General features: G+C 38.3%; 1 non-coding gene across 1 annotated transcript; it reads right to left on the bottom strand.

Annotated features, from left to right (window-relative positions):
* Positions 1-12134: 12134 nt before the first annotated feature.
* LOC112760291 (small nucleolar RNA R71) lies at positions 12135-12242 on the bottom strand. The gene has a single exon (XR_003180739.1). It is a non-coding gene; the product is annotated as a small nucleolar RNA R71 (small nucleolar RNA).

The raw sequence follows: 12242 nt of genomic DNA on the forward strand, positions 1-12242 counted from the left end.
TCGCTTCGGTCACGCGTCTGCGTCATCTGTGTCTGCTTAAGGCGCGCGTTCGCGTCAGTCACGCGTTCGCGTCGCTTCCTTTTCGCACTGGTCATGCGGCCGCGTCGTCCATGCGTTCGCTTCGCTGCCAGTTTCCTTAAAAACTCCATTTTGTGCTTTCCTTCCATTTTTGTATGTTTCCTTTCCATCCTTTATGTCATTCCTGCCTTAGGAGATCTGAAACTACTTAACACACAAATCACGGCATCGAATGGTAATAAAGGATAATTAAAATAATTATTTTTAAAGCATAGGAAACATGTATTTCACATATATCAGATAATGAGGAAGGGAAAGTAAAACCATGCAATTTACATGAATAAGTGAGTGAAGGATTGAATAAATCTCTTGAATTGAGCACAATATATATCATAAAATATGGGTTTATCAACCTCCCCACATTTAAACAATAGCATGTCCTCATGCTAAGTCCAAAATAAAGAGTAAGGTAAGGTTAAAGTGGTGGAATCTCATGCAATGCAATCTATCCTAAATGCAACTACCTAAATGAGTCATGCAATTCTATTTGTTATTCACTTGTATATAAAACTTATATGTAGTTAAATTAATTCACATTCTCAAGGAATCATATATGCATAGCCAACTTTAGATAATGTTAAGGCACTTTACAATTGATATGGGCAAAAAAATATTTTTCAAACTTGCGAGACAATTAACAATTTAAGCAGAGATATATGGTGATGAGCTATTGAACCCTCACTGGATTTTGTGTTTACTCTCTAGTCACTCAGTGTTTATTGGGTTAATCTCTCTATTCTTCTTTTTATCCTTACTTTCTATAATTTTGTTCTTCATCTAACCAATCAACAATTATAGAATACAGACATACAAAAATCATGAGGTCTTTCTCAAGGTTGTAATGGGGCCAAGGTAAAGGTAAGGGTATATGTATAAGGCTAAGTGAGCTAATAAGTGAATCCTTGATTAGTTTAAGATCTCACCTAACATACATATTTTGTAATTCCAAGTTTTGTAACCTATTTGCCCAACTTTTCTCACTTTGTATGGCAAGCTCATGCATTTAAATTTTATCCCATGTGCATTGGTTCTTTTTATTTTTGCAATTGGGGAGTTTTTTGTGTATCCCCTTATTTAAATACTGAAAATAAACTCTTTTTTTTTAATGCACATGGTAATTCAATTGATTTCACATGAGCATGTTTCCCAAAATTTTATTTTGAATATTTTTATTCTTTTTTTAACTTTCTACCTTTGCTTCTATCATCCATGTTCCCATGAAGTTCCCTACACTTAAATAATACACAATTTCTATCTTAAGCTAACCAAGGATTCAACTTGAGATTTTTTTTTCTGCTTAAGGTTAGTAATGTGGTTTATAGAACAAGAGGGGATTAAAAAGCTCAAGGGGGCTAACAAGGGTGATGTAATAGGTAGGCTTATTTGGGATAAGTGAGGGAAAGTTCAAATGATGGCCTCAATCACTTTCTTGGTATGTGTCTATATTCTATAATCGGACATATAGATTAAAACAAAGCAAAGAACATCAGAATAAAAAGAAGGACAAAACACACAGGAATAAAAATTATGGTTTGAATGTAACCATACAATTAAGCTCAAAAATCACAGGCAGCTGTGTGTTCTATGGCTCAAACAGCATATATCAGCTATACATGTCATGCAAGTAGAAATTAAGAGTTTCCATTATTCTCAATGTAAAATTTTATTGGGTGGCTTTAAAGTTTTAGTGTTCCTCCTTGATGAAATGTTGTTAACTAACTAACATGTTATGTTCTATATACAAGGTGTGGATTGTTTTTATTCTATTAAAGTCTCTAGTTTACTTCCTTTTATTTTCAATTTAAACCAAACTATCATATGCTAAAAGGGTAAACTATACTAATTAATCCACATATTCTATAACTAATAAGTTAGAATTGCAAACTAAACTAAATGGCTAATGGTATAAACTAAAGTGCAAAATGCAGAAAATAGAGTAAAAACACATAGAAAGAACAATGTATAAGTACTGAAAAATAAAAATAAAGATAAGAATACAGAAAAATAACCAAAATAAAATAAAAAAGTCTGTAGTGGTTCACCAAAAAAATGCGCCAGAGATGGCGACCTCCCCACACTTAAAATAAAGCATCGTCCCCGATGCTCACTCAAGCAGGGTGTGAAGGAGTGTCATCACTGGAAGGATGGGCTGCTGGGGTCTCGGTGGTGGTCTGAGGAACTGCAGACTGGATGAGGGTAGGAGGGTCTGTCTGCTGGAGAGGAGGCTCCGACTGGATAGGAATCTCTGAATCTGCGGCCTGAATCTGCTGTGGCTCCCCCTGCTGTGGCGCAGCCTGCTCCGGTCCTGTCTGTGCAGCCTGGGTGGGTGTCTCCCCCTCGTGAACGTCATCCTCCACCTCAGATGTATCAGAAGGGGTGTCAGACTCGGAGGGGATGTCGCCGCCGGAACGGATCATCAACTTGACGTGCTCATAGCATCGCTTGTTGCGACGCTCCATACGATCCAAGCGGGCGAAGAGTCGATGCACCAAATGGTAAATAGGCTCAAGAGCAGCTAGAGGTGCAGTGGGTGGGGCAGGTGCAGCAGTGGAAGAAGAGGGGGCAGCTGAAGGTGTGGCAGTCTCATCAGAAGTAGGAAGGAATGTAGGTCTGTAGCCTAAAGCCAGAAAGTTCCTGCTGTGAGGAATGATCTTCTTGTAGTCCACAACAGGTGGCTTCTCATTAGCATCCTCCCAAGGCACGTCAGCTCGACGGTCTAGCTGTGTAACCAGGTAATGGAAAGGGAGGGTGCCTCTGACAGGGACCCTGGCCATATAGTGCCGGATGAATCGTGGCAGGTACAGGTCCTTACCCTCCATCACACACCAGGGGAGGGTAATCATAGCAGCAGGCAGCTCCGTCTCATGAGTGCTCGGCATAATAAAGTTACTCAGGATCTGGTGCCAGAGCCGAGCCTCATCATTCAGGTATATCCGCTTGATTCCTTTAGGCATGGTGGTGTTCTTACCCATGACCCATGGGACAGTAGGGTCAAGGGCTATCCTCTCCTTGACAGCATCCCAGTCGAATCTCAGAAACCTCATATCCTCTTCAGCCTTTTGGTAACCGTCAGGCTGATCTGACTTAGGCTAAAGGCGCAGAATATCCTCAATGGCCTCTTCAGTGACCAGTATCTGCTTCTCTCTGAGGTGCACTGCATCCAGGAAAGTCTTGAAATAATTGCAGTAAAACTCTCTTACCCAGGAAGCATTGACCTCAGTCAAATTCCTCTCCAAGAAGAACCAGCCTCTTTGTTTGATATGATCGGTGGTGTACTGCTGTAGTTCTTCTGGAATTTTCAAAGTCCTCTCCAGATACAGATTTCTGGAGGTAGCAAACACTGGATACTTCAGCTCACAGTAGCAGTTTGCAAACTTAATTGGATCATTGGCAGGGATGAGCTGGTCAGCCTTCTCCTGCGGGGTAAAGTGTTTTTCCCGCCAGGAGTCATCATGCATAAGCTCCAGGAGAGACATAGAGGATTCACCTCTTTTCCGTTTGCCAGTTGCTGCCTTTCCTTTTCCTTTTCTTTGAGTGTCAGACATCCTGAAATACAGAAATCTAGGATATAATAAAAGCGGGAAAACAAGTAGCCAATTTACAAGATAATCACATAGTGGCAAAGGAGCAGTAGAATAATGAAATGAGGTGAATAATTATGCATTTTGGAGTGTTTTGGAGTTAAAAAGCTGAGATGAGAAATTTCAATCCAAAATGTAATATAAATAGAATTCATGTTAATTAGGGAAAACCATAATCATGCCTTGAGTTAGAAAGGTTAAAGAAAATAGTGAAAAACCAAGAAGAGATGTTTTGAAAGTTAGGTTGGTTAGGATTGAAAAAGAGGTTAGAGAGTTGATGAGCGGATAATTTATACGCTTTTTGGCATTATTTTTAGTATGTTTTTAGTAGGATCTAGTTACTTTTAGAGATGTTTTCATTAGTTTTTATGTTAAATTCACATTTCTGGACTTCACTATGAGTTTGTGTGTTTTTCTGTGATTTCAGGTATTTTCTGGCTGAAATTGAGAGACTTGAGCAAAAATCAGATTCAGAGGTTGAAGAAGGACTGCTGATGCTGTTGGATTCTGACCTCCCTGCACTCAAAGTGGATTTTCTGAAGCTACAGAACTCAAAATGGCGCGCTTCCAATTGCGTTGGAAAGTAGACATCTAGGGCTTTCCAGTAATATTTAATAGTTCATACTTTGGCCGAGTTTAGATGACGTAAAAGGGCGTTGAACGCTAGTTCTACGCTGCTGTCTGGAGTTAAACGCCAGAAACACGTCACAAACTAGAGTTGAACGCCAGAAACACGTTACAACCTGGCGTTCAACACCAGAAAGAGCCTCTGTAACATTCAAGCTCAGCCCAAGCACACACCAAGTGGGCCCCAGAAGTGGATTTATGCATCAATTACTTACTTCTGTAAACCCTAGTAGCTAGTTTATTATAAATAGAACTTTTTACTATTGTATTAGACATCTTTTGATCATTTTTAGATCTCTAGACCTCCATGGGAGGCTGGCCACTCGGCCATGCTTACCCTATGTTCACTTATGTATTTCTCAACGGTAGAGTTTCTGCACTCCATAGATTAAGGTGTGGAGCTCTGCTGTTCCTCAAAGATTAATGCAAAGTACTACTGTTTTTCTATTCAATTCAACTTATTCCACTTCTAAGATATTCATTCGCACTTCAACCTGAATGTGATGAACGTGACAATCATCATCATTCCCTATGAACGCGTGCCTGACAACCACTTCCGTTCTACCTTAGATTGAATGAGTATCTCTTGGATCTCTTAATCAGAATGTTCGTGGTATAAGCTAGATTGATGGCGGCATTCATGAGAGTCTGGAAAGTCTAAACCTTGTCTGTGGTATTCCGAGTAGGACTCTGGGATTGAATGACTGTGACGAACTTCAAACTCGCGAGTGCTGGGCGTAGTGACAGACGCAAAAGGAGGGTGAATCCTATTCCAGTATGATCGAGAACCTCAGATGATTAGCCGTGCTGTGACAGAGCATTTGGACCATTTTCACAAGAGGATGGGATGCAGCCATTGACAAGGGTGATGCCTCCAGACGATTAGCCATGCAGTGACAGCGCATCGGACCATTTTCCAGAGAGGATTAAAAGTAGCCATTGACAACGGTGATGTCCTTACATAAAGCCAGCCATGGAAAGGAGTAAGATTGATTGGATGAAGACAGCAGGAAAGCAGAGGTTCAGAGGAACAAATGCATCTCTATACGCTTATCTGAAATTCTAACCAATGATATACATAAGTATTTATATCCTTATTTTATGTTTACTTATTATTTAATTTCGAAAACTCCATAACCTTTTGATATCCGCCTGACTGAGATTTACAAGGTGACCATAGCTTGCTTCATACCAACAATCTCCGTGGGATCGACCCTTACTCACGTAAGGTTTATTACTTGGACGACCTAGTGCACTTGCTGGTTAGTTGTATCGAAGTTGTGAATGAAAAACGATTTATTAAGACGTGCGTACAGAGTTTCTAGCGCCGTTGCCTGAGATCACAATTTCGTGTACCAAGTTTTTGGTGCCGTTGCCAGGGATTGTTCGAGTTTGAACAACTGACGGTTCATCTTGTTGCTCAGATTAGGTAATTTTCTTTTTGTTTTATTTTCAAAAATTTTTCAAAAATCTTTCAAAAATTTCTCCTTTGTTTTCGAAAAAAATAAAAATAAAAAAAATCATAAAAATAAAAAGTATTTCATGTTTCTTGTTTGAGTCTTGAGTCAAGTTGAAAGTTTGGTGTCAAGTGCATATTCATCTTGCATTTTTCGAAAAATTCATGCATTCATAGTGTTCTTCATGATCTTCAAGTTGTTTTTGGTAAGTCTTCTTGTTTGATCTTGATGTTTTCATGTTTTGTGTCTTTTCTTGTTTTTCATATACATTCTTGTATTCATAGTGTCTATACATGTAAAATTTTTAAGTTTGGTGTCTTGCATGTTTTCTTTGCATTAAAAATTTTTCAAAAATATGTTCTTAATGTTCATCATGATCTTCAAAATGTTCTTGGTGTTCATCTTGACATTCATAGTATTCTTGCATGCATTCATTGTTTTGATCCAAAATTTTCATGCATTGCATCATTTTCATGTTTTTTCTCTTTCATCATTAAAAATTCAAAAATAAAAAAAAATATCTTTCCTTTTTTCACTCATAAATTTCGAAAATTTGAGTTGACTTTTTCAAAACTTTTTAAAATCTAGTTATTTTTATGAGTCAAATCAAATTTTCAATTTAAAAATCTTATCTTTTTCAAAAATCAAATCTTTTTCATTTTTCTTATTTATTTTCGAAAATTTTAAAAATATTTTTCAAAAATCTTTTTCTTATCTTTATCTCATAATCTTCGAAAATAACATCATCAATTAATGCACTACAAGAAAAAAGGCCTATGGCCACGCTTTTTTCTTGCCACGCTTCAAAAGCGTGGCCAAAAGTGATCAATGGCCATGCTTTTATGAGGGTGGCGATTGAATATAGATTTGGCCACGTTTTTTCTTGCCACACTTCAAAAACGTGCGAAAAGGGTCAACGGCCACGCTTTTGGAAGGGTGGCAATTGATTAGAGAAACAGCTACGTTTTTCCTGCCACGCTTCAAAAGTGTGGCCATAGAGAGAAACAGGGACGTTTTAAAAGCGTGGTGAGAGGGTTTCATTACGGCCACGCTTACAAAACGTGGCCATATCCTGGTACCATGTTTTTTTTCTGCCACGCTTTAAAAGCGTGGCCATAGAGAGAAACAGGGACGTTTTAAAAGCGTGGCGACAGGGTTTCATTACGGCCACGCTTACAAAACGTGGCCATATCCTGGTACCACTTTTGGCACGCTAAAAAAGCGTGGCCAAAAGCTTTTTAAAAAAAAACCCTAAGACCCGGCCCCAACCCGGTCCCCAATCCAATTGACGCTCTTTCAACTCGGTCCCCAACCCTAATCTAGCTACCCTAATCCAGCGCACATCCCCTAGTCACTCTTCCACCAGCACCAACCCTAATCGAGCTACCCTGGAAGAGCTTAGAAGCACGCCGTCACCAGCACCACCCTCGTTGCGTCGTTAGCCTCTGCTCCCTCTCTGCCTCGTCTCCTCGTCGCCGTTACCAGCATCCTTACCGTCAGCGTCAGCGCCACCTCGTCATCGGCATCGCTTGCACTCTCTCATCTGCCGGCGCTCCCTCCGTCGTCTCCCCTAACCCGTCTTTGCTGGCGTTCGCACTCCCTTGGCGCTCATTACTCACCGCGTCGGTCAGCCAACGGAGGTCGCCTTTCCTTCCTCCGCACCGCCAGTCTCTGCCCTCCTTCCTCTTCTGCTCTACTGCCTTCTCAGCCAATGGGAACGGTAGAAGTTTTGATTCGGTGAACAAGGACCTTCTCCAGAACATTTTGGCGAGGCTCCCGGCTCGTTGGTTCACTTCCGCTGCTTGCGTCAGCAAATCATGGAGCTCTGTCTGCAATCGAATCCTTACTCGTCCAAAGTTCTCTTCTGCCCTTTCTCTCAATCCTTCACTTTCCGTGAGTTTCACCTATTTCCCCCAAATCAAAACATTTCTTAAAGGCTAGGGTTAATTGAAAATGGAAATGGAGCTTCGTGGTTCTATCAGCTTGTTTTTGGAGTAAAATTTTCAAATTTATACTCAAAATGATACATGTTATGTTCTGATAAACTTGATTAGTTCTGATTCCTAGTCAGATTGTGTTCAACTTTTCAGGTTACACTGAAACACTTGACCGGAAATCTGATATTGTGGTTCCTGAAGATGATCTCGGCCTCTATGCAATTGATATTCTAGATCCATCCTTGGTAATTTATTGAATTGTTAATTGATTAAACCAATAATCAACAGTTCAACATAGCCTGTTTTATTTTTTGTTATTTTTGGAAATTTTAATTAAGTGATTTGATTTGATTTTCTGCTGTTATGTGAAATGTTGTTGCAGTTTACGAAATGTATACATTCGACTGAGGTGTATCATTTCCAAGATATGATTGCATGCTTGTTGGGTGTAGCTACAAGAACCACATTGCTTGGTTATGGTTATGACTTCAGGCAAAGCAATAGGTAAATTGCTCGGCCCCTTCAGCATAATATCAAGTTTAATCAGTGATTTATTTATTTGTTGAAACTGTTGTAGCTCATGATGTCATTGGCCGCTTGATGATTCAATGTTCCCGGCAGCCTGGTCTTGCACAGGTCATAGTCTACTACTTTCATGATAAAATTTTAGTTATATGATGCATATGGTTAATCTAGTTTGTTTTTTGCTTAGTTTTTTTTGTTAAAATCTTTTTAATAGGAAAAAAAAATTGTTTGCAAGCCTATGATTAGTTTATAGACCTGATTGGAAAAACTATTATGATGATTTGTTATCCTTATTTGGTTCTGATTTTAATTGTGCAAATTTTGATCTATTTTAGAGATTTATTTGTTCTTTATCAAATTATGGATTTGGACGGTTTTGATTTGGTGTAACATGATCAGCTTTACCGCTTCCTTTGAGGAGGACCGGCAGCAATTTCAATGTCGTGATACTGAAGGGCAAGGTTTGTTTTTTCCTCTCTTATCTTTCTCAGTGGTAAGATAGGAATTCTTTCGAGTTTTGAGTACTTATACTCTCCACTGGCTCTCTTTGGTAAGAAGAAGGCAGCACCACCTCCTCCTTCAAAGAAAGCTGCTACTGCTATCACTCCTGCCAATGATGAACTCGCCAAGTGGTATGGTACGTGGTTGCCCCTATCTTCACATCCTTTCTTTTTTTGTTCTTTACCATATCCCAGTAAGCACCCACTTCTCCATGCTTCTAAATTCCAATTACTTGAACTAAATGCATCATTGTTTGATTACTTAGATTTAATTTTCATGTTTTGCGTCCTTCTAAATCTGAATCTGTTCTTGAATGGGAAACGAAAATAAAGGGCATGTATGCAGGGACAAGTAGAGGAATCAAGAATTCACAATGCAGTTTCTTAAGTTTATTGTCTGAGACAGGTACTCTTATGGTTGAAACAATGGGACTCTGCTGTTTTTGGATCTGAAATTCGAAGTACATCGGATGATGTTTTGTTTGCTTTGAAGTATTATTAGGCATTGGATATATATCTTGCATGCAGCTTTTGAGTTTTTTTTAATATATATATATATATATATATATCTTGCATTACAGGCTCAACCAGTGAATGTTCCAACTAGTTTTAAGCAGAGGGCAATGCTGGTGGATGAGAAAATATTAACTGGGTTCAATTGTCCATTCTCTCAAACTCTCCTTATTTTCTTGAACTGAGCCTGTCATAGTAGCCAATTTTCTCATGGCAATGAATTTGAGTAGTATCTTGATAAAGTATGTAATCAGGGGGAAAATAATGGAATTTATTCTTTTATGCCCCACCCCACCTCACTGCATCAATATAGTATCTTATATTTAGATGGATAACAAGCTATTTGTGGCTCTGATGTGGTGTGCTAACAAGTGAAGACATTTCTTAATACATCTTTCGTTTGTTTCTTGTTAGGCTTCCATGATACATGGGCCATCCTGGATGTTCGAGTGAAGGATGCTTTTGATCTAAAGAAAACCATTCAAGAGGTAATTCTGATTCTGTCCGTCGAGTTTTGGAACCTTCTCGTATTAACATGACGAGTATACCTAATTTCTGCTTAAATTGTTTCCTGAAATTTGATCTCTACTTACTTGCATTGCATCCTGCATTGCCAATTGGTTAGATTCCTTTCTCCCTTTTGCATGGTAATTCAATGGTTCCTTTTTCCTTTTTTTTTTATTTCTTTTTTGCAAAAGGAAAAAAAGCACTGAGCTTGCTTGCCAATGGGGTTATTCCTTGTTTCTTCATTGTTATGTCTTTGGTCGGTGATTGTCAGCATTTTCATTATTATGTTCTGTGAAAAGGAAATAAAATCATTTTGTTGATGTTGGTGTTATTTTTTTCAGCTCCACCAAACATTGCTGGAAATCATTCTGAGAGGGGGATATTGAGCTCGGTTATGTACTTGTTGGGCACAAGGTTGTAAGAAAAATATAAAATACAGAAAATGAGGGACCTTGACGTGATCTTGAGACCCCAGAACTGCTATTAATTTTTCATTGCTTTTGTAATTATACATGCATTTTGCTTAGTTAATGAATTTCGGCTGGATAGGAGGATGAAGGGTTTTTTGTTACTGAAAAAACTTGGAAAGTTTTGTATAAGGATTAATGTATAAAATAATTATACCAAAAATTGTCACTAATTACTGTTTAATTTATCTTGTAATAAAAATTGAATACTATATTTATAGGTTTGGTATAAAAAAGGATTGAAAATAAAAAAAAAAGATTTTTTTTTTTAAATTTGACAAGGCTATCGCCACGCTTTTAAAGCGTGGCTGTATCTCTCTATCGCCACGCTTTAAAAGCGTGGCCGTATCTCCCGCTATCGCCACGCTTTAAAAGCGTGGGCGTATCTCCCGCTATCGCCACGCTTTAAAAGCGTGGCCGTATCTCCTGCTATGGCCACGCTTTTAAAGCGTGGCCGTATCTCTCTATGGCCATGCTTTAAAAGCGTGGCTGTATCTCTCGCATATGGCCACGCTTTTTAAGCGGGGCAATCTGCAAAAGCGAGGCAAAAAATAAAACGTGGCGATAGGTCACTAAAAGCGTGGCAATAGAGCAACCGCCACCCTTTGATAGGCCACCCTTTCCAAAGCGTGGCGGTAGCTCAAAAAGCGTGGCGAAAAGCTATCGCCACGCCTTTTTAGCTTTTCGCCACGCTTTAAAAGCGTGGCAATAGAGCTATTTTCTTGTAGTGATGCTTTGATTCAAAAAAATTTCAAGTTTGTTACTTGCTTGTTAAGAAAGATTCAAACTTTGAGTTCTAGAATCATATCTTGTGATTTCTTGTGAATCAAGTCATTAATTGTGATTTTAAAAATCAAATCTTTTTCAAAACTAATTTCAATCATATCTTTTCAAAAATATCTCTTTATCTTATCTTTTTCAAAATTTGATTTTAAAATATCCTTTCTAACTTCTTATCTTCTTATCTTTTCAAAAATTGATTTTCAAATTTGTTTCAACTAACTAACTAACTTTTTGTTTGTTTCTTATCTTTTTCAAAACTACCTAACTAACTCTCTCTCTCTCTAATTTTCGAAAATATCTTCCCTCTTTTTCAAAATTTCTTTTTAATTAACTAATTATTTTAATTTTTGATTTTAATTTTCGAAAAATTACTAACCTTTTTCAAAAACTATTTTCGAAAATCACTAACTCTTTTTCAAAAAATTATTTTTGAAAATTCTCTCCCTCTCTTATCTCCTTCTATTTATTTATTCATCTACTAACACTTTATCTCACCCAAATTCGAACCCCCTCTTCTATCTGTGTTCAAATTTTTTCTTCTTCTTTTCTTCTACTCACACAGGGACCTCTATACTGTGGTAAAAAGGACCCCTATTATTATTATTTTTCTGTCCCTCTTTTTCATATGAGCAGGAGCAAAGACAAGAACATTCTTGTTGAAGCAGATCCAGAACCTGAAAGGACTCTGAAGAGGAAACTAAGAGAAGCTAAATTACAACAATCCAGCAAGCACCTTTCAGAAATTTTCGAACAAGAAAAGGAGATGGCAGCCGAAAATAATAATAATGGAAGGAGGATGCTTGGTGACTTTACTGCACCTAATTCCAATTTACATGGAAGAAGCATCTCCATTCCTGCCATTGGAGCAAACAATTTTGAGCTGAAACCTCAATTAGTTTCTCTGATGCAGCAAAACTGCAAGTTTTATGGACTTCCATCTGAAGATCCTTTTCAGTTCTTAACTGAATTCTTGTAGATATGTGATACTATTAAGACTAATGGAGTAGATTCTGAAGTCTACAGGCTCATGCTTTTCCCTTTTGCTGTGAGAGACAGAGCTAGAATATGGTTGGACTCTCAACCTAAGGATAGCCTGAACTCTTGGGATAAGATGGTCAAGGCTTTCTTAGCCAAGTTCTTTCCTCCTCAAAAGCTGAGTAAGCTTAGAGTGGATGTTCAGACCTTCAGACAAAAAGAAGGTGAATCCCTCTATGAAGCTTGGGAGAGATACAAAGGACTAACCAAAAAGTGTCCTTTTGACATGCTT

Source organism: Arachis hypogaea, chromosome 16 (assembly GCF_003086295.3).
Source record: "Arachis hypogaea cultivar Tifrunner chromosome 16, arahy.Tifrunner.gnm2.J5K5, whole genome shotgun sequence".
In the NCBI taxonomy this organism is placed as follows: domain Eukaryota; kingdom Viridiplantae; phylum Streptophyta; class Magnoliopsida; order Fabales; family Fabaceae; genus Arachis; species Arachis hypogaea.